Source organism: Triticum aestivum, chromosome 3B (assembly GCF_018294505.1).
Source record: "Triticum aestivum cultivar Chinese Spring chromosome 3B, IWGSC CS RefSeq v2.1, whole genome shotgun sequence".
Taxonomy (NCBI): Eukaryota; Viridiplantae; Streptophyta; class Magnoliopsida; order Poales; family Poaceae; genus Triticum; species Triticum aestivum.
The window spans coordinates 358,078,803-358,102,403 of record NC_057801.1 but is presented as its reverse complement, the minus strand read 5'-3'; the positions used below and the strand labels follow the sequence as shown (position 1 = coordinate 358,102,403).

Here is a 23,601-nt window from a genome sequence, read left to right as displayed (position 1 = left end):
AAGGAATTGATTTTGATGAAACTTTTGCACCTGTTGCTAGACTTGAGGCTATTCACATATTGCTTGCTTATGCTAACCATCATAATATCATCTTATATCAAATGGACGTGAAAAGTGCATTCCTCAATGGTAAGCTTGAGGAAGAAGTTTATGTTGCTCAACCACCAGGTTTTGAGGATCCAAAACTTCCAGACCATGGCTTCAGACTCAACAAGGCCCTCTATGGCCTCAAGCAAGCTCCTCGGGCGTGGTATGATACTTTGAAGGAATTCCTCATGAAGAAAGGATTCAAACCCGGTTCACTTGACCCAACACTTTTCACCAAAACATATCATGATGGATTATTTGTGTACCAAATATATGTTGATGATATTACCTTTGGTTGTACTAACCAACATTACAGTGACGAATTTGCCTACATGATGAGTGAGGAATATCAAATGTCTATGATAGGAGAATTGAAATTCTTCTTAGGTCTACAATGGCATATTCATATCCCAGGAGAAATACCTCACGGATGTGTTGAGGAAATTCGGCATGCAAGATTGCAAAGGCGTCAAAATCCCTATGCCCACAAATGGCCATCTATGCACCAATGAAAATGGTAAAGACTTCGATCAAAAGGTATACCACTCCATGATTCGCTCTTTGTTGTATCTATGTGCATCTAGGCCAGATATTATGCTTAGTGTTTGCATGTGTGCCTGATTTCAAGCTACACCGAAGGAATCACACCATAAGGTTGTGAAACATATTCTTTGATATCTAGCTCATACTCCAACACTTGGATTATGGTATCCCAAGGGCTCGGCTTTTGATCTCATTGGATATTCTGACTCTGACTATGCTGGTGATCGAGTGGATCGCATGTCAACATCAGGCACATGTCTTTCCTCGGACGATCATTGGTATGTTGGTCCTCGAAGAAGCGGAACTGTGTATCACTCTCTACTGCTGAAGTTGAGTACATTGCTGCTGGTTCTTGCTGTGCTCAATTGCTATGGATGAAGCAAATCCCCAAGGACTATGGCATCAATGTGAAGAATGTGCCACTCTACTGCGACAATGAGAGTGCTATCAAGATTGCTCACAACCTAGTTCAACACTCGAAGACAAAGCACATCCAGATTCGACATCATTTTCTTCGTGATCATGTGTTGAAGGGCGACATCTCCATCGACCATGTGAAGACTGAAGATCGGCTGGCAGATATCTTCACAAAGCCCTTGAATGAGAAGAGATTTAGCAAGTTGCGGTGTGAGCTAAATATCTTAGGATCTTCGAATGTTCTTTGAAAAGGACACACATCCTAACACTTATGCAGAATTGATGACTTAGATGTGCAACACATGAAATAACGTTTTTCTTCAATCAATGAATACTAACCCTCTAAGTGTGAATAACTTTAATGAAGAATTTGATTATCAGAACCCTATGACAATTGTACGTGGTGTCTGAAATCATCATTCTTATACGGTGGGTTACGCCATCAACCAAAGTTGAAAATCTTCAATTTGAGTTTTTGCAATTTTTTTAATTTTTAATTTCTTCAACTTTGCAATTTACTCAGTCTTTCCGACTATGTTCTTCATTGCTATATATATATATATATATATATATATATATATATATATATATATATATATATATATATATAATATAATGCTACCCAACTTGCCTCCATGAAGCTCCCCCGATTGGGGCTTCATTGGGCGTCTGATCTGCCTTCTGGCGTGTCTCGGCCGTTGGATCTTCACAGTAGTAAAAACCAATTTTCACCTCACGATTATTTTTCCTGGCCAATGACGGATGAGCTCAAGCCATGCGTTTATTGGCTGGGTTGCCTGTCTTCGCGTGTAAAAAGCTTTGCCCAATCCGCTCCATGCACTCGCGCCCAATCCCATCCTCTCCCGTCCCGCTCCACACCAGCTGCCACACAACCCTAGCCCCTTACCCATCAATCCCCACAGCCCCTCCCTCCTCCTCGCTCCTGGCCATGGCCTCCACCCTAGGAGCCTCGCCACGGCCTCCTACTCCCCCTCCACCACCGTACATGCACACAGACGGCGGTGCCGGAGAAGAGCAGCTCCAGTCATGGTGGGGTGCGGCTGTGATAGAGAGGAACGAGGTCCGCCGCCCGTCTTTGTCTCCTTGCTGCCCTTTGTTGCCGATCCTCCTCTCTCCCTTCACCCCTAGCAGCATAGCAGTCAGGGACAAGGGGAAGGAGCAGGTCGACCCGACTCTATCTCTCTGCACGAGGACTAGAGGAGCAAGTGGCGAGGGAAGCCGTCACGGCCAGCGACGGCGCTGCACAGGGACGTCCGCCTCTGGTTTTCTGTCCTGTCTCCCGATCCCCTTTCGTTTAGGTGTGTTCTTTTTCCTCTTTGCCTGATTTGCTCACATGTTTGGGGTTTCGTGCTGTAGGGATAAGCTCTAGTGCGGGAGGTGTGGTATAATGCATAGGTGTATAATCTTGGCTATGATCTATGATGGTGATTTGGCTATCAACTACTAAATCCATGAATCATTCGAAAATGTTGAACTTGTTGTCCTGCTGTCTAGACATGTTTTGATTATGCTTTTAAGCACTATGCTTTGCTGATTCAGTGCCATTTATGTGGTGAAGGAGAATTTTTATGTTAAAGCATTTGGTTCTGATGGATCATATTATTGGTTCTCTGTTCAACTGAAGATGTCTTCACATAGGACTAAGGTTTGAATGTTCATGTGTTATTTTCTGCATGTTGTAGTTTCTTGTTCTTCTATGAACTATAAGGCCAATATAGATTTCTCAATGTATCATTTTGGGACTATTTGACTGCCGACCAATATTGTCATGCTGATCATTCCTCATGTCTTTGCATTTTTTGGTCTTTGTTTTGATTTCGTTGTGTGGATGTGCTTCGATTCAGGTGAGTTGAGTTCTGGCTTGGTTGGAGATGTTGATGAGGCCCGCTGGATTCATCCTTTTCGAGGTTCTGAACAAGGGCAAGCTCGACAAGGTCGAGGTGAGTGCTCGCCACAACCTCAGCTCTTGGTTTGGTTTGGATTACTCGTGTTTTTTCTTTCGACGGCAAAATAACTTCTCTTTTCAAAATACTTAGTGCGTGATCTATCTATCACATTATAATTGAGTAAGTCCAGAAAAGCCCTTTATTTGGATGAGTAAGATTCAGCGGTGTGCTCCTAAGCTATGTGTCCCTTTTCCAAATGTTAGAAAGAAAAAACTTCTGAACAACAAGGAGCACTCCACAATGAAACTCACTTAAACAGGTAGATAGATGATACCAGTTTTTGAGCCTATTTGCTCAAAATAATTAGAGTCTGAATGATTCAGACACATGCCAACCATCTTTCTCACCTCGGCATTTCGTTACACTTGATTACTGATTCGTCAAGGAGTTGTTCCACGTTCGCCTATTTCCCCAAACTGTATATATGCATTGCTCGCAAAGGAAACCAATTTAAACCCTCTTCAAAAAAATGTGGACTGTCATAAGGTTGAAAAAAAATGCATGTGTTATCCTGTAAGCACATGAATTGAAAGGCAAAATGAAAGGTCATTCAGTAGTGGATAATTTTACCTTGTTAGCCTAGACAACACTACAGGTAGTACGCAGTTGCCGACCTATATATCCCAGGACAGGGTATACAGATAGCTCCTGACCTTGCCAGAGGGTAAGTAGTTCATTTGGTTAATCTGTTTTGCATCATTTGTCGGGACTGATGATCGGTACTTGCTGTCTAAATGATTGGTACTTGTTGTCTAAATGCAGTACACGCGCATTTTAGTAATAAGTTGTTAATTGTACCTTTATATTCAGTTAGATCTCTGATAAATCAAGAAGTTGACACTTGTCAATAAGTTCAGTATATCATCTTCTGTTTGACATAATATATCATGGTCAAAGAATACAAATATTTCACAAGTAGAAAAAGCATACAAATATTAACTCTCAGTAAGAAGATGAAGTGTTCAGATATATCAATGCTTTCACTTCACTTGTCATGCTGTTATGAACTATATTTTTTGCGTAATTGTTATATCAGAATCAAAGACCCATCCGATGCTCGACTGTATCTTAGCATGCTTATCGAGTAAATTCCTTATGTCATTTTTACAGATAAATTCATTTGTTTCAAGTATCGCTTTTTTGCCATATCAACATGAAGAGTTGTCATATATTAGCCTGTTAAATTTATCGGGTGCCAAGTTCACTTCCATTTTCTTAATTATGTTTCTTCTAATTTTGGTGTTGGTGTTTGTGTTGTAAGTGAAAATATGCTCACATTTTTTTGAAATATGTGTATGCCATTAGCTGATGTCATCATGTTTTCCAGGGGTATATGGACCACAAATGATGTGATATACTTGGTTATTTCAACATGAGTACGGCTCAGCAGGAAGGTCAACCGTGGGGAAGCGCAACATAGCGCGGCCTCAGCCAGTTAGGTGTCCTCTCTCTTTGCCCATTGCTTCTACAAAACTCTGATTTTGTTTGGCTTATGAAGGCACATTCATCCTGCAAGTAGAATCATGATTAAGAGTTAAAACGCCCCTTCACATCGGTTTACTTTCTTACTTTGATTGGTGTTTCTTATGCCTTATATAATATGCCTTCTCACATAATAGTTTGGTAAAGAAAGAGTGAACTCACTCCTGAATTTTTGCACTAATTATATACTTATTTCACTATTAATAATGTGTATTTTCTGTATCCTCTCTCATGAGTTCGTCAAGTTCCTTTCTCAACATGCTTAGATGCTTTTATGTCGGAAATTTTGTGCAACGTCAGAAGTAATGGTCGATCGGTTTAGCCTTTGTGTCGGTTTCATATGTATATATGTCATTGGCCTAGCTAACATTGTGTGTCAGTAATTTATGCTTTCTTTTTTGGAATAATTATGCCTAGCTGGAAATAGAGAGGAGTTAGGTACCTGCCTGTTACTGCTCTTTTTGCTGTCTAAAGTGTTCCTTAAGCTAAACCAGTAACATGACAGTATTTTGTGTTTAACTAATATCATTCTTATCATAGTGAGTACAATATTATTCAGTTAACATCCTTTTTTTGGAAGAGGCGTGAAAGTGTAGAGGGTAGAAATGGTAATTGAATGGGTGTTCTCTTTTTACACAAGGATTCTCCGCCTGATCTTGCTATTTATGCATATCCATATGTCATTGGTATTCTTCTGATTTGCATTGATTATAGGAAGCAAGCGTACACATGAGTTGAAATTGTTCTAGTGATTCCTCGATGCTCTATTCATGGCTTTGTTCTTATTTTATCCTTCTTTCTTTGATTTGTTCTTTCCTACAAGAAGATGCCGAGTTGTGTAATATGTTCAAAGAAGAGAGAATCTGCATTTTATGAATTTTTTTCTTCTTTCTTCATTGTTACCTTAAGTTAGTGAATTTAGTTCAGTTTTACTAAGCAGCTTCATACGCATGGTCTCTCCATCTACACATCTTATTCAGTCACGAGGCCATTAAGATCTTTCGCCTTTTAGAGAAAAGGGAGATGCCATTTAGACCTTATTCTGTCCAACTTGATCTTTAACTTGCTACTACTATTTCTAAGTGTTTCCCAAGCACTGTTTTATTTGCTACAGAGAATGAGGTCACCTTATTCAGTGAATGTTCCAATTAAAAAAATAGAAACCGAGCAATTAGTTTCACTCTTAAATTTTGTATAGTAGTTCAGATTATCCAATAAATCATTTGTCAATAGGGTCAAATTATTTAAGTTGAATCAGTTTTCCAGATTACCCAGTTCAAATGTTGTACGACACAGCAAAGTTGTTCCATTCTTAGATGTTGAGCCAAAATATCCTTTATCTGGAACCATTTACGTAAATAACTAACATTAAAAGAAACAACTTTACTTAAGGTCAGCGCATTCAAGAATTTGTCATTAAATCATTTGTTCACCAGTTCTTAATTACTTGAGATATTGTGATAAACTTATATTATTGCTTACTATATATGTCTTGATGATGCCTGCAGGCTTGTTACAAGCTCAGCTGGATCAAATAGTGGGCCTTCTATATATATCTTCAGCTGTTCATTGCTTACTATATGTATCTTCCTGTCGACCAGAAAAAACAATACATCGATTCTTTGCCTCCTTATTTCTTGCTCAGATCCCATGATACAACCTCGGTGGCTGGCCAGCGACTAACAGGTAATTTCTCTTCCAATTTGATGATGATGGATGAGAATCAGTTCTATGATTGTAGCTTATAAAAACAAATGTTGGATGTCCCTTATGTGATGTACTTTGTTGTCATGATAGATACAATTGCTGATTAGTAGGTGCTCACCTCTGAATCCTTCTTTAACCGATTTACATTGGAGTTTGTACAAAGGAGACTATAATTTTTTATATTCGTTCAAGCATGGATTCCCTCTTTAGCCTATGTACGTTCTAGAAATAGGTACACACCTTGGAGAAACTTGAGAGCTACTCCCTCCGTTCCGAATTACTTGTCTTGGATTTGTCTAGATACGGATGTATCTAGCAGTCTAGATACATCCGTATCTAGACAAATCCAAGACAAGTAATTCGGAACGGAGGGAGTAATAAATAGTGTAAATAGTGCTAAGCAATTACTCTGATTGTCATTCTATGCTATCATCACAACACAGGTCAATAGACAGTCAACAAATGTGTAATCAGCTTTCCCTGGGTACTGCATCATCTACTAATAATCAAATTTTATAGCAAACGTCTTATAAATTAGCATATCTATTTCTCTAGTTGGATAGCTTTTATTGTGACTACAAAGAATATAGTTTGAGGATGGCATGTCAGTTCTTCTTTGTCTTACGTACTTCCTCCATTCCAAAATATAGTGCGCCCGCGGCTTCCCGAGGTCCAACTTTGACCATATATTTAACCAACTAGACCGACTTCGGCAGGAGAAAAATTATATAATTGAAAACTTCTTTTGAATATGAATTCACTAGTATAACTTTTGCTCCCACCGCAATCGGTCCCATTGGTTCAATTTATGGTCAAAGTTGAAGCATGGGAATAGAGGAAGCACTATATTTTGGAACGGAGGGAGTATGAAGTAATTTCTAAAATGTCTTAGGCTTCCCTATAACTATAAATTGATGGCATGTCATTAAAACCTACACAGTGCACCACCGATGGTGAAAATACCTCACAGGATGATGTTGGACATTCTTATACAAACTTCAGGCCTACTGGTGGCTGAATCGAAGTAAAATGTGATAGTGGCATGATGAGACCATGTCAGAATTCTTGTTGCTATGGAAGCAAAAGGATTCATGAAACCCACGGTGAAAACAGAGAAAAGATACTACAATTACAGTAGCATGGAGAAACCGAGGACACGAAATGAGTCTGAAGAATGCTATGGCTGATTCGTTCTAGCTAGGTACATGCAAGCTTCTCTTACATATATGCAACGTAACAACGTGAATGACTAGAACTATTGTGATGTTGCTCTATTGTAATTCACGTTGTAATTCAAGAGTTGTGTATCAGTGACCGCATACACAAGACAATCTTGAATATTTTGTTGGGTCTATGTTTCTATGTACTGGAGTTTAGGTTATCACTTACTTACCAAAGATCTGTCTAGGTTGTGTACTGAAGGGGCATTGAAGATGCAGCGGAGGTAAGTCACTTATTCGCTTTGCTGAACGAAGATGCGGAGGAATGAGAAGAAGTAATGACGACACTGTCCGACCGATATTTGGACAATACTCTGAATCTAACCGTGCATGAGTAGGAGCAACTGTCATAGAGCTGCTGGATTAAAATATATATACCCGCTAAAACCATGTTGGCGATGAAAATAGTTTCTTTTAGTAAGGACATATTCGACCCATGTTTAAATGGGGTTTGCGATATACCGTTGGAAAGCTATGGACACGAACATCATGACCTAAGTTGAATTTTTGGCAAGATGCAAGCGGTTTAAGAGCATTTTTGAAAATCGTTTTTTCTTCACACAAAAAACATGAATCGTATTTTTATTCGCATTTCTAAACCATTTATCGAAATGAGTCAAATAATATGGCGTTGGAAAGCTGCTGCAAAACCGCTCCTTCCATATGTTGAAAGTTTTCTCTAATTCTCTATAGATAAAGAGTAATTTGGAAAATCGTAAAATTTTGCAAACCGAACAGCCGAGTTCGTATTTTTGATGTCATTTATAAACGGCTAATCCAACTGAGGCAAATGATATGACGTTGGAAATCTTATGAAAATCCGCTACTTTTTCATGTTAAAAGGTTTTTCTAATTTGGAACGGTTAAAAGTAATTTAGAAAACAATACAAGTACCACCGAATTCATATTTTCAAGCTAATTTTTTAACCGTACATCCGAAAGCAGCAAATGATATGGAGTTGGAAAGCTCGAGGAAATGCGAAACTTTTTGGTATATATTGTCTCTCCCAATTCCTTACAGTTTTGAGTAAATTTTGAAAATGGCTAAAAACGTATTTTCGCCGTAGTTTCTACAAATTTTATCAGATTGGGGCAAATAATATACTGTTGAAAATCTACAAAAAATGAGAAACTTTTTCATGTTGATCGTTTTATCTAATTCCTAACCGTTTTCAAGTAATTTCGAAAATGATGAGATAATTCGTTCTGCCTCTATCGTGAAATAGATTCTTCGAAAATGCATCGTGTGAAGAATTTGAACTTCTCGGCATGTCTATTTGAACTTCACTATGTTTTTCATGTGTTTTTTTCTCGTAGCTCTCCATCCACTGTTCATAGCTCTCCATCCACTCACCGGAATTGAGCAAGTGATTTACCGATGAAAAGCTGTTGTAAACACGCAACTTTTCTGTGTTGATCATTTTTCATACTCACGACGATTTTAAAAGTTTTTCATGTGAAACTCATTCAGTGTAGTAGTTGAACTTCCTGTTGTTTTCACATTGAACTTATGTGAGGTATTTTTGTTTGTAATTTTCTCATCCATAACGATATTTATTTTGTACAACCCTCTCTCACAATAATTTTGTTAACTTTCTCCGACCGAAGACTTGAACTTATAACAACAACAAAACTAGACCATGCCCTTTAATTCATTTTCTCATATTAAACGCACACCATGTACTACATGAACTTTTTCCGTTTTTATAATTTGAAAATTTTATTTTCTTTTTGAAATCAAATTGCTCCCAAATAATAACTGAACTTCTTTGTGGATTGGGAGAATTATTTTAAAATGCAAATAACATTTTGTGTGTGTTTTTGAACATGAAAATACAAGGTGAACCTCTCTCGCAAGAATTTTTGAACTTCCCTGGACAGAGCACTTGAACTTCTTTCAACAAACATTTTATGCTTTTATTTTTCTATACTTTCATTCTCACCTGAAATGCATTCCTTGCAGTAGTTGAACTTCTCGTTGTTTTCAGCTTGAACTTCTGTCACGTATTTTTGTGTATTTTTAGAAATGTGAAAATTGGAGGTTTTTTAGAAACATAGAACTTCTTCGTTATTTGAAATTGAACTTATTAGTTTTATTCTTTAGTAAATAGAAAAATGCGATTTTTTCAAATAAATATCAAACTGCTCCGCTTTTTTCAATTGAACTTCTTGGTTTTATTCTCTAGTAACCAGAAAATAGAAGTTTTTTTATATACATTGAACTACTCCATTTTTTGAAATTGAACTTCTTGATTTTAATCTTTAGTATTGGCGCCGAAAATGACATTGTTTTTGTTTTTTGTTTTTTGGGCTTCTAAATCCTAGGTTTTAATATACTTTGAATTTCTGTGTTGTTTTAATTTGAACTTCACATAGAAAGAAAGATAGAATTTGAATTCTCTCTTGATACTATAGTTTGAATCTAGATTGTTCTTTATAAGAAAAATGTTATGAGAGAGAGAGAGAGAGAAAGAAAGAATTTGAACTCTCTAGTGATATTATAATTACACTTCTTGGTAGTAACGAGGAAAATATAATTTTTTTATATAGATTGAACTACTTCATTTTTTAAAATTTGAACTTCTTGGTTTTATTGTTTAGTATCTAGGAAAATCCATTTTTTCTATAAATTTGAACCACACTCTGTTTTTTAATTCGGAGTTCTTGGTGTTATTCATTAGTAATAGGAAATGTCCTAGTTTTGTAATATATATTAAACCGCTCCATTATTTAAATTTGAACTTTTTAGGATTTTTTAAACAAGGAAAATTCATTTTTTATAAACTTTTTGAAGTGCACTATTTTTTATAGAGATTTCATAAAGTGGCTTCCGAGTTACTCCTCTTTCCTTTAACTTATGTGTTTTTAAACATCCAACTTTCAACAGGGGAAATGTATATCGCTAGAGAGTTCCCTACGTTTATTTGTCTTCTAAACTTGTCGAGTTAATTTTTGGCAAAAAAATTGAACTTCCTACCATCTGCGCTGTCAAGCTATTATTTTTAACAAAATATAGGTGGTCCACACACTCGTAGGAACCCCACTGGAAACATAAAGAATGAGAGCAGGCACTTTTTTTTATTGTCTGTATTTCACTCGGTTCACTATCTGAACTTCTAGGAGAGTTTTGTTCTTTAGTAATACAAGAGAGCGAGTGCCATCATCAAACATACATACACAATGAGTAGCGATTTGACTTCTAATGTTTTTTATATAAAAAAGACACTACTAGGAAAATCTGAGCATTCCCTGAAAAAGCATTAGCAAGTTACAACTTACAAGTTACACGCATACAAACCAATACTGAATGCAACTGCTTGCTTTCTACTTCTCCAATATTCACGCGCAGGCAATCTAGCCGGCCTTCAATGGCAGCAACGCACCACCATACCACCATGCGAGGTCATGCTCAAGTCGCGTATGGCGGTACCCAGAAGCAGCCGGTGCGTGATTGCTAGTGCCTCGGCAAGCAACGGATGGCGTTGACGGTGCATAGCATTGCCCCGCGGAAACCATGGTGACCATGGACAATCTGCCACCTCCGGGGTCTGGGAGTACGCTCGTGGACGAGCCACAGCCGCCGGGAGGAGCTTTGCTCATGGGCGTCGTTCTTGCCGCCTTTGACCTTCCTCGCAAGGTCGTCGTGAACTTCTCCACCTGCTGGAGCAGGGGAGAAGGAGCTTGGTCGCAGGGATCTCGCCGGCTGGATGTTGAGACGAACCACGACGACAGGGGCAGCTGGGTGAGGCCCAACGGTGGGTCGTGGTCGTCGGCAGGTGGCGTTTCACAGCGGTGAGATGCGAGAGGTCGACACGCGGAGCACCTAATTAGGGCGGGAGGCGAGCGACACCGGGGTCGGCAGTCACCTAACGAGGAGGCTGGAGGCGACCAGTGAAGGCACCGACCAAGCCGCTCACGGGGTTGCACGTCGACGCTTGGTGGTGGCTGGTGACCGCAGGATCCGGCGGCGCGCGCGGGGGTTCCAGGGAGGGCGCGCCATGGCGGGTGGATCCGGGCAGGTGGCGCGACGGCGGGGGCCTCCGGGGAGGGGGCGCGGCGGTGGGGGCCTTCGGGTAGGGGGACGGTGGCGGGGACCTCCAGGGAGAGGGCGCGGCGGCATAGGGGGTTCAGGGAGGGAGCGGCGGCGGGGATCGAGGGAGTTGGCTCGGCGGCAGGGATCCGGGGGTGCGGGCGGTTGCGGGCTGGAGTCGGGAGACGTGGGAAGAAGGTGTGGTTTTTTTTTTCCTGTTTTATCGTCCGGCGCTGGCCGCACGGTGTGATCCAAATAACTATTCCAATCCTGGGATTAGAATAGTATATATATATATATATATATATACACACACACACACACACGGTCTATTCTGCTAATATTAGCAGAATAACTATTCTGCACATCATTTCGGCACTGCATGCTCAACAGAAGCGCACTGCATCTTCTTGACGACGAGCACTGCAATATAGACTAGTGAACTTCTCGTCGGAAAAAACTGCACGCGTTATTTTTTCGGTACTGTTTTCACTCTAATTTTTTAACCGTTTATCGAAATGAGGCGTGTAATATACCGTTGAAAAGGTATGAACTAGGCGCAACTTTGCTATGTTGAACACTTTTTGAGATTCCTCGCGATTTAAGAGCAGTTTCAAAAACGGCGCGGCGGATGACGAGTGGCAGCGAACGTATTTTCGTGATTTTTCCTAAACCGCTCATTGGAATAAAGCAAATGATACGCCCTTGGAAAGATATCGTCAAGGCGCATCTTTTTCGTATGTATTATGTTTTCTAATTCGTTACGGTTTAAGAGCAATTTCAAATTTGCTAAATCGCGGAACTCTGTTTTTTCGAATTTTTAGCAATTTTCGTACTGTTTTCGCTCCAGTTTTTGAACTGTTTATTGAAACGAGGCGCGTGATACGCCGTTGGAAAGCTACGAACGAGGCGCAACTTTCATATGTTGGAATGTTTTTGAGAATCCTTATGGTTTTTAGTTAATGTTGAAACTCGTACGTCTGACGACGAGAGGGCAGCGACCGTTTTTTGTAAAATTTTCACAAACTGCTGGTCGAAATGATTCATACGATACGCCGTTGGAAAGATATCGACGAGGCGCAACTTTTTCATGTAGAACACTCTCCCTAATTCTTTACGGTTTAATAGGAAAAATTTCAAATTTACCGAAATGCGGACACTCTGTTTTTCGCGACACCCAAATTGACGTGGGTACTTCATCCGACTGAAAACCACACTGCATCGGACAGAAAACCGCACTGCATCGGACCGGTAACAGAACTGCATGGTTTCTTTTATTCAAACGTAATTTTTTTAAGGACGAGAAAGTATAATGCACTTCACATCGGTTGTAAATGAACCACAACACTATCAAGAAGTGAACCGCATTATTTTTTTTCGCTTCCGTAACAATTTTTTCGCACTTACGGGATGAACAACATCATACGGCCGACCGCATTGCTTCATACTGAAACCGCACTGCATCGAACGTGCAAGCGACTTGCATAACTTTTTTTGTCAGACGTAAATTTTCCATGTCAAGGAAGTGGACCACGCTTCACATCGATGCGTAAGTGAACCGCAACACTACCGAGCGTGAACCTCGACACTACGAAAAGTACACCGCATGAGATTTTATTTCTTTTTCCATGCTTATTATTTTTCATGCGCATTGACTAGGCAAGTGGACCACATGGGCTAACCGAGTGAACTACATCTAATAAGAAGAGAGCTTCTTTTGAGATGTTGTTCGTTTCTGTTTACCGAGTGAACCACATATATTTTTTATAGCGAACTACGTGAGAGATCAAAGTGAGCTTCAAAATATACATTGCCATTTATTATTTTCACACAGCCACACTCACACATCCACACTCACATTAGTCAACCGCATTAGGCTTTATTTTTCAAAGTGTGCACTGCTGTTGCACGCCGTTTGAACCTCTCTTTTTTCATATCCCTTGGAAAATATCAAAGGGAAAAGTGGACCATTAAACACAATGAGATCAATTGCATTTTTGTTTTTCCTTCATTGTTTTTGGTTGTTGTCCTTTTACTATGTCCGGCAAGAAAAACTTCAAACAACCAGATCATGAAAGGTACTTCTAATGAACTGTATCTATCTTTTTTTAAAGATAAAACAAACATCTTTTTTTATCCATATGATGCTCAAGAGGGAGGCGCGACGAACTGCACGGAAGCCATTGAACATGCCTTCCTGCTGAACAGCAAGGCTAAGTCAGGAGGATCCCAAGCTGCCCGCTACACAATACGAAGTATATCACACGACAACAACAAAATCAACCAAAAATAAGAAGGAAAAAATTATGAATCTCACACGTGTCTAACTGCACGCACGCGAGGTCTGAGCTGCAAGGCTGCATGTTGCATTGTTACTGTGGGTGTCAGCACTGCAACACCACGCACGCTCGACTGCAGAAGATCATGAAGTGCGCCGCGCAGCGTTTCAGACCCATCCAGCGCCCTGGTCACCTAGTCCAGCGCCATGAGGAGACACAGGGAGTTCGGCGGCTAGGGCCTCGCCCACCTCGAGGCACCTTTGCTGATGTACTTCATAGAGGGGGAGACAGAGCTGCAGATGCCCGCGCGATGGACTGCAGCCACAGGTGAAATCCGGGTAGTACGGGGGTCACCAGTTCTTAGTAGATCGGCGGAGGTTGGATGCCGATGCAGAGGGGAGGAAGGCGTTGGCAAGTGGGGGCATCGCCGGCGAACTGCAGCGTTAGTCAAAGTGCACGCCGGCCGAATCCAGCGTGCCGAGCAGCGAGGGGTGGATCTGGGGGCAACAAAAAGAGGAGGTCGTGGAGGGAGGGTACTTGGTGTGGCGACGGGGAGAGGCCTTGGTGACACGCGGGTCCCATGTCAGCCGGATCCGATGCTGGGGCGGTGGTCCTGGGCGGCGCCGTTCCCGGGGGGGCTATTTGATCCGGCCACCGCGATGCAACGAGAGGATGCCGGGGCGGGGAAGGCTGGATCCAGTTGCCGGGGCGGGGAAGAAGGTCACCGGGGCGGCGGGGGATAGCCGTGCCCGACGCCGACGGTGCTCGCATGCAGGGGCGTGCTGGAAGCATGGAGAGAAGTGGCAGGACGGCAACCTGGTGAAGGGTGGCGCGATGGTGGTCTGGGGAGCGGCGGGCGTGGTAGATCGGCTCCCCGCGTGCTGCGTGGGTGGGGGCGGCGCCGTGGGAGGTTGTGGCTGGCTGGGAGGCGGCGGTGTGGGGGAGAAGGTGGGAGTGGGGGATCGGGGAGAAGGTGGGGAGTGGGTGCGCGTGGGTGGAGGTGAGTGGGCTGGGCTGTTTGTATTGCCTGTTCGCGTGGGCGTCGGCTGTTAGGAGAATAAGGTGGGGGTGTGCAGAATAAGACTCTTAAGGGTGTTATCATAATAGACCCTATATATATATAGGACAAATGTTTCCTACAAGCAGTGGTAGTTACCACCACTTGCGTTTTGTATGTTGTATGTAGTATCTGTCGGAACCGAGAGTATGTACATGTAGTATGTAGTATATAACAATGATTAGGTAGTATATATACTAATTTTTAGGTAGTATGTATAATTTTTTGAGTATGCTCATTTTTACGTACAAATATATATGTATTTTACAAATATAACAAAAACTATGGGCTCATATGCAATTTTTTCATGTAACTTGCTTTGAAATATCTTAGATATAGTATATGAACATATTTAAAATAATAAAATAGTATATATAGTACCACATGGTAGTATATGAGACATGTGGGGTAACTACCACCGAGTGGTAGGATGAATTTTCCCTCTCTCTCTCTCTCTATATATATATATATATATATATATATATATATATATTTCTCTACAACATTCACTTATTGCTAATTCTTTAAGTTGCTTTTTCTTTAAAGTGAATGTGATCAGACCCATTCCCCCTCTATGCTAAACTCAACCCAGCCTGTTCACAAATTCTTCATGTGGGTTCTATTGGAAACACGTTCAAGATCTTCACTATGTCCTTGACAAATGAAGAATTTGCGAACGAAACGTTAAAATTTCAATTTTAATTTTTTGGCTTTTGCCGCTCAAATCCTTCTGCATCCCTCGACAGGATTTATCTATTCACCCATGATCTCCACCTCCCAGTACGAGGGTGCCACATGTTGCTAAGATAGCAAGGGTCAGGGGCACGTTCGTCCAATTTCCTCAGACGAGCGGTTTTTCACCTCGGCTATAAATACCCCTCGCCCTCCTCTTAGATCATTTACTCTGCTCGATCTCTCTCCCACGCTCGAGCTCTCTGACCTAGCGCCGCTGCTACTCTCCATCGCCGTCGGTGAGGAAGAGCTTCACTGCCTCGATCTCTCGCCGTCGTACTCGCGCCGGCCGCGGAAATCTTCACCTCTGCCGCTGCCATAGTTGTCTTCCGCCGCCATGTAAGGGCGTGGAAGATCTGAACGGGCGAACTTCTCCACTTCACCTCTAAGTTCGTCCTGTTTTCATCAAGGGTAAATAAAATCTACTTTTACTGCCCTTGTTGATTCTGATGATTTCCACACAATCTTCAAAAGGTGTTTATTCTTCAACTTACGTATCCTTAAACACCAAAGTTGCTTATGTTCTTGATTTGTTTCCTTAAGATGTGTTTTTCTTCAAGATTCCTCAATTGTGTGGATTTTCAATCTATACAACTCTGGAACCTAAGACAAGAACTCTTAGTGACATTCCTCAAGACTCCCCTAGTCAAATTCCTCAAACTTGATTCCTTTTAAAACAAAATTCTGAGAATGCATATGACCTCTTCAAATTCTTCGCACCTATACTCTGTTAACAGGTACACATGTTTGTTGCTGAATCACTAGGTTCTCATCAACTTAACTTGTTTGCAGCGTTTCTCGAAGAAAAATTGCATAACTCCTCAGAGACCTCAATTGTTCAAAATCCTCAAGTGAAGAAAATGGCAGATGGTAAGCGTCCTCAAAAGGGAGGAAAGAGGCCTGAGACAAACACTACTTTCGAAATCCCTGATGAGATATATGAAGAATATTGCACTCATGATGAAGCCAAGCATGGCAAGGAGAACAAAAATCAGCGCAAGGTGCGCATTCAGCGGATTGAACGCAGATGGGCAAGAGAATGGAGGGAATATCGCTATGTCACTCCAAAATACATGAAGAAATTCGCAGTTAATCCTCCATGCCCAAGACCTCCATCGGTTCCAGGCCAAGTTGTTGATCCCACAAGCATCAAAAGAAGTGAGGAATTTCCCAAGGAGTGGGCCAAGCATCAAAGAAAATTGGCCAAGGTAGCAAAAGAAGCAGTAAAGAAATTCAATGAAGATTCTGCTACAGCTGCTGAGGCCTCTGCTAGCAAGCCCAAGAAGGCTATGCCGAAGAAGTCTGCTGTTAAACCATCTTCCTTAGCTGTAGTGCCCTCTTGGCCAAGCTCTTCAAAGCCCCCACGGCCTACTACCAAAGCAACATCTTTAAGTGCAGCACCTGCTCCCTCTACAGCAAAATCCTCAGTTGCACCTGCAAATTCCTCAACACCTGTGCATCTTGCCATGTGCCAACGGACGAATGGCATCTCAATTGCTTCAGGAGCCTCTGCTACTTCCTCAGCTCTGCCCCAGTCCTCAATAGCTCCAACTTTGCTGAAGAAAAAGGCTGCTGCTAGACGCGGCACAAGGCCAAGTCCTCACAAAAAGCAGGTTGCCTTTGAAATTTCGTCAAGTGACGATGAAGCTGCTGATGATGAACTTGCTGAGATCATCATAGACTGCCAACAAAGGGCCGCTAGTGCCAAAGGCAGTGCTGTGCCACTTTTACGGGATCCAAATAAGATTCTCAACTTCATTGATCTATGGCACAAGGATCCCAACACACCTCTGCCAGAACCGAATCTCTCGCCTGGTGAAAGTAATATGTTGACTACCTTTATCACTGAAGAAAAATGGAAATTTGATAAGGCCGGGGAAGTGAAGAAATCTCAGTATAAGAAGGAACGATTTCTGAAGAAGAATGTTGTGAACATGTCTCCTGAAGAACTTGTGACTCTTCAGACTGGGATCAAAGCTCCTAGTGATGAATTTGACGCATATCGTGCAGATTGGCTAGGCGCCAAAGTCAGATTCGTCAGATTGGCGAAAGGCTTCAAGACCAATGTTGCTGCTAAATCGCAACAAGAAACTCCTCAGGGTGAAGCATCTGCTCAGCCCGCTGAAGAACATGCCAGCATAGCTGATGAAAATCAGGTTGTTGAAGATACTGAGAGTGTCAGGGCTGCTGAAGAAATTCCAGCTCCTAATGAAACTGCCAGGGCAACCATCAATGTGCACCTGATGAACAACCCAGGCTAGCTGAAGAATCTGTTGCTGTGCCTAAAGAATCTGAACCTTCCAGGGCAACTGCATTAGTTGTGCCTGAAGAAATTGTGCCTCTTTCATCTGCTCCTCCTGCAAAGTCATCACAGATGAAAAGCATCAACCTTCCTTTTGCATCAGAAGCGACGAAAACTAAGGCTGCAGAGAGGGCAGCTGTGAACAAAAGTAAAGCATCACCAACTTCAGAGTCTTCAGCTCCCAAGAAAGTGAAGACTTTGACAAGCTCATACGCAAACCCCATTGATGTTGTTCCTCTCTCAAGCATGCCATCAAAGGAGATTATTCCCTTTGGTGAGGAATATGTCATCCCAGATGACAGTGATGAAGAGAATCGATCTGCTGCTATGTCAGAGCAGTTGGATGAAGAAATTGAAGTGGATATAATCCCTTCACCAATGATGGTATCATCGCCCGTGCCTCTGTTCACTGCTGAAGAGGCAGGCATTGAAGAAATTGATGCTGAAGATGAGGATGTGGACATTGGGTCTACGACTCTAGTACTGAACGATGATTATTGGGAAAGACATCATCCCAATTCTCCTTTGACCACACCTCTACAGCAAATTCCTTAGCCCCCTGTGCAAACCGAAGAAATTCATACGGGTTCTGAAGGACATCAAGCTTCTCTTCACTCTATCCTGAGCTACTAATGCTGAAGAAATGGAGGCCAAGACTGCTGCTGATGAAACTGATGTTGATATTCCTCAGTCTATGGATCCAGAAGTTGTCCATCAAGAGGCTGTGAAGATTTCTGCTGTAAATCTTCGGCCCAAACAACAGAATCCTCATTCCAAGAAGCAGAAATTCAAATCTGATGATTTCTTTGTTGAGCATCATTTCTTCACAGATTTCAATCCTTATGACTCTGCAAGACTTCGACACAAGCGCTTCTCGACAGCAAGTGAGATGAACTACTACTCTACAATCCTATTTGACAAGGACAAGGTTTTTGAGCATTAGAAAATTCCACATGTGGACATGGAATCACTTCCTTGCTTTGAACCTGTCATCAGTGTTCTTCATGATGCTGGCCTGCTGAACTTCTGCTCTAAAATATCTGACTGGAATGAAGAACTCATTCTTCAATTCTATGCTACTTTGCACCTCACTCGAAATGTGCAAGATGTGAATTCATGGGTGCTTGACTGGATGACAAAAAATACTCACTACAAAGCTTCGGCCTCAGAATTGCTTCACGCCGTCCCAGTCAGTCCTCCCACTGAAGGTGCACTGCAACTCTATGAGGAACCTGAACTTTCAAATCATTTGATGCAAGTACTAATGAAGCCTTTGAAAGCTGGCCAAGCTCCAAGGACCACATTCCTCGTGAAGGAATTGTTGTATGTGCCAAGGACAGTTTATCACATATTGAACAAAACCCTCAGTCCAATCAAGGGCCACAACTCAGATGAAGAAGAAGTTGTTGGCATCATGAAGAATCTGCTCTTTAATAGCATGCATGTTATTCCTATCAACTACCATGATTTCTTCATGAGGACTTTGGCCAATGCTGCTCTGTCACCTTTTGAGTTGAAGTCTTACGCTCCCTAGATCATGAAGTTCATCAGATCAAGGTCTTCAATTCATTACAAGGCCGACTTTCAAAATCATCTCAGTTGTTTGCCCCCAATCGAAGTCCTCAAAAGGACTATTTCCTCAGCTGATGAGAAGGGCAAAGCAGCTATCATTAATGAAGGCACTCGTCCTTTGGATGGTCAATTTTGCAAGGCTGCTTCATATTTGACCAATGATGACTCCGCAACACAAGATTCTGCCGCCAAAGCTTCAAAGCAAAATCCTCAAGCCACTGTTCCGTGTGTTATGACTGAGCATGAGCTTCTCCTCAGTCTTCACCAGAAAGTTGATAGAAATCACAAGTGGGTCAAGCATCAGTCTAGTGCTATTCTTCAGAACATGATCGTTGCTCAAAACTCTGTGAAGAAGAATCACCATTATCTGCATCAAGTCTTCGACCGCACCTAGGCTATTCTTTCACATCTATACACTGCTAAAGAACTCAAGGAAATGGACTTCCAACAGGACTTTGACTGGTCTCAGCAACCATCGAAGACATTCAAGAAGGTCAAAGTTCCTCAACTGGTCGCCAATTCATATTCTTCATCGCGCGAGATAGATGAAGCTGAAGATTTGGACGACACTGTGGTAGGCCCTACACCAACGGACGACCCCAACAACGCTGGCACTCCTCCATCGGCATCATGATGATACTCTTCAAGTGCTCTAGTCCTCATTGTTTTCGCCCCTTTTGGTCATTTGATGACAAAGGGGGAGAAATTTGAGTTAGTCTTCAAGCGGGTCTAGGATATGTATGTTTTTTTTAAGTTGCAACTCTTGCTCTTCTGAAGTGTTTGCTCTGCCAAGTTGTAAACTAAAGTCCTATGGTCCTCTGATACTTTTGACTGCTTTCTGCATGCTTATTTCCTCAAGTACTTTAATGCACGCATGCTGAATTTCATCAGACACCATATTTCATCATGCATTTCAAAATCTTCATATCATATGTCAAATGCGTGTATGAATTACAATATATAGGGGGAGATCTCCACGATATTACTCTACAATGTGCATTTGCTATCCAAAGCAAATTCCTCAAATATGCACATCTTCAGGGGAAGTTCTTCTATATCTTGCCATCAAATTCCTCAATATTAGCATTTACACTTCATATGTTTATCCCCGTTGAACACTTAACCTATTTGTCATCAATCACCAAAAGGGGGGGATTGTAAGTGCATCTAGTGCCCCTTAGTGATTTTGGTGTATTGAAGACTTATAGGTTAAGGGACTAATGTGTTTGTGAGTGTACACAGGCTCTATAAGTCGATGAGGAGTTCAATATTTATGATGAAAGTCGACCCCTAAAAATGTATGTCTTCGGCTGAAGATTTTGGTTCTCCTGAAGACTTTGAAAGTGAAGAAATTGGTGTGACCTTTGAAGACTTGGATATTCATGCGAGGACTATGAAGCGTGAAGACTTTTGTTTTTGTAGTTTTATTTTCTCTTTTTTGAGTCATAGGAAACATCGTGCTGTTAAAGGGGGTCGAGGTAAAACTAAGGAAACACTTTCCAAGTGATGCTTGTGACGCCCGGATAATTAAGCTACAGTGATCCCCCGCTAATGATGCCACGTCACCTCGGTTACTGTTGATAAACTCTAGATAATTCAAAACCGAAACAAATTCATAATTTAATTACAGGAAAACAATAAAAGTTTTCAAACATTAAAATAAAAATGTTCGGTTTGTACTAAATATTGAATAGATAATTATGGTGTAGAAGACACAGTTTTATAAAATGCATAAACATTTTAAATTGAATTAAAACATAAGAGAAAATAAATAAAAGAAAGAAAATACAAAACAGAAAAAAAACAAAAGGAAAGAAAGAGAAAAGGCCTCCTCCCCCCTCCACTGGGCCACGGCCCAGCAGGCCACCAGGCCCAGCCGGCCATTCCCCCAACTCCCCCTTATCCACTCACCCCCGAAACCCTAGGGCATCGAACCCCACTCTCCCCACTCCTCCCTCTCCCCGCCCCGTTTCTGGATCGGGGGAGCAACCCCCCGGACCGCGCCGTCGCCTGCCGCCTCCAACCGGCGCACCGCGCCTGAGGACTGCCGCCTCCGCGTCGTAGCATCGCCACCGCCCCGTGTGCCTCGGCCTCCTCCTCGCCCCATGCCAAGGCCGCCGTTCCTGCGCCGCGCCCTCGACCCCGTCGCCCCGCCGCACTCGTCGCCTGCAACCCGGACGCCGCCCCTTCCTCGTCCTCCTCCTCGAGCATGCCTCGCTCAACTACAGGGCTATGTGAGCCTCCCCCTCGATCTCCTTATTTCCCCCCTGTTCTGTTTCTTCGTCGCCGGAGTTCGCCGGACAGCCGCAACGAGAGCTCGCTAGGCACTCGTGCTCACCACCATCGGTCGCGCACACGCACGCTCGCGCCAGGGTGCGCCCCCTGGCCGTGGCCTTCACACGCACGTCCCGCCATGCCCGTCAGCTCCGACCACCGCTGCACGTCGTCACGCACGCACGACACTGCCGCTCGGCCGCACCACCAACCCTTGCTGTCGTGCGCCGCCCGTTTCCAAGGCCGCCCTTTGCCGTACTCCGACATCTTCCCCGCCTCCGGCCACCCCTCTGCCGCCCCTGGACTCGCTGCGGCGCGAGCTCCCCAGCACGCCTGCCTGCGTCCCTCGACGCCCGCGCCTCGCCTCTCCTCACCGGGCCGGTCGGAGCTCTGCCGCTCCGCTTGTCGCAGCCACCTGCACGCACGCGTGCCCCTCCGCTGGGGCCCCTCGATGGCTGCCGCACCGCGGCCGTCCGCTGGTGGCCTCGCCCCGCTCCCCCCTGGTCGGGCTCGCCCCCTCCCACTTGGGCGACGCCCATGACCCAGCACCCGACGCCCGTTAAGGCCCCTGGCCAATGACAAACGGGGCCCAGCCCCAAAACGTTTTATTGAAAAAAAGTAGTAATAATAATAATAAATAAAATATTAATTAATTATTTAATTAAAGAATTAATTAACTTAATTAATCATAATTAGATTAATCTAATCATTAATTAACCTAATTAACTGTTAGTTAATTAATCAGTCAATGACACGCGGGGCCCACACGTCAGTTTGACCAGTCAACACCTCTGCTGACTGCTGACGTCATGATGACGTCAGCAAACACTATTCTGGATAATGTTGGATTAAATTAATTAGATAAATTCTAAACAATGATTTTAAAACTTTGGAAAATCATATAAAATAAACCGTAGCTCGGATCAAAAAACTTTGTACATGAAAGTTGCTCAGAACGACGAGACGAATCCGGATACGTAGCCCGTTCATCCGCCACACATCCCTAGCATAGCAAACACGTAACTTTTCCCCTCCGGTTTATATGCCCGAAAACGCGAAACACTTGGGATACTTTCCCGGATGTTTCCCCCCTCATCGGTATCACCTACTACCGCGTTAGGGCACACCGAACACCGCATATTGTCTTGTTACGCTTTGTGATGCTTTGATTGCTCTGTTATTTATTGTGTTCCCCCTCCGTTACTTCTTTCCGGTAGACCCGAGACTGCCGGCGACCCCCAGTTCGACTACGGAGTTGACGACCCCTCCTTGCCAGAGCAACCAGGCAAGCCCCCCCTTCGATCACCAGATATCGCCTATTCTACCTCTACTGCTTGCATTAGAGTAGTGTAGCATGCTACTGTTTCGATTGATCCTATTCTGTTGCATAGCCTGTCATTGTTGCTACAGTCATTGATACCTTACCCGCAATCCTAAATGCTTAGTATAGGATGCTAGTTTATCATCATTGGCCCTACATTTTTGTCAGTCTGCCTTGCTATACTATTGGGTCGTGATCACTCGGGAGGTGATCACGGGTATATACTATACATATATACATGCTATATAGATGGTGGCTAAAGTCGGGTCAGCTCATTGAGTACCCGCACGTGATTCTGATGTGGGGGCTGGAAGGACAGGTGGCTCCATCCCGGTAGAGGTGGGCCTGGGTTCCCGACGGCCCCCGACTGTTACTTTGTGGCGGAGCGACAGGGCAGGTTGAGACCACCTAGGAGAGAGGTGGGCCTGGCCCTGGTCGGCGTCCGCGGTTACTTCATAATAACACGTTTAACAAGATCTTGGTATTTGATCTGAGTCTGGCCACTGGCCTATACGCACTAACCAACTACGCGGGAACAGTTATGGGCACTCGACGTCGTGGTATCAGCCGAAGCCTTCGTGACGTCAGCAACTGAGCGGCGCGCGCCGGAT

The 23,601-nt window shown here is 43.0% G+C and overlaps 1 long non-coding RNA gene across 1 annotated transcript; it reads left to right on the top strand.

Moving 5' to 3' along the window:
* The first annotated feature begins 1,862 nt into the window (after window positions 1-1,862).
* LOC123069899 (uncharacterized) lies at window positions 1,863-7,557 on the top strand. The gene is made up of 3 exons (XR_006433182.1): window positions 1,863-2,713; window positions 2,913-3,008; window positions 4,342-7,557. It is a non-coding gene; the product is annotated as an uncharacterized lncRNA (long non-coding RNA).
* The last annotated feature ends 16,044 nt before the right edge of the window (window positions 7,558-23,601 follow it).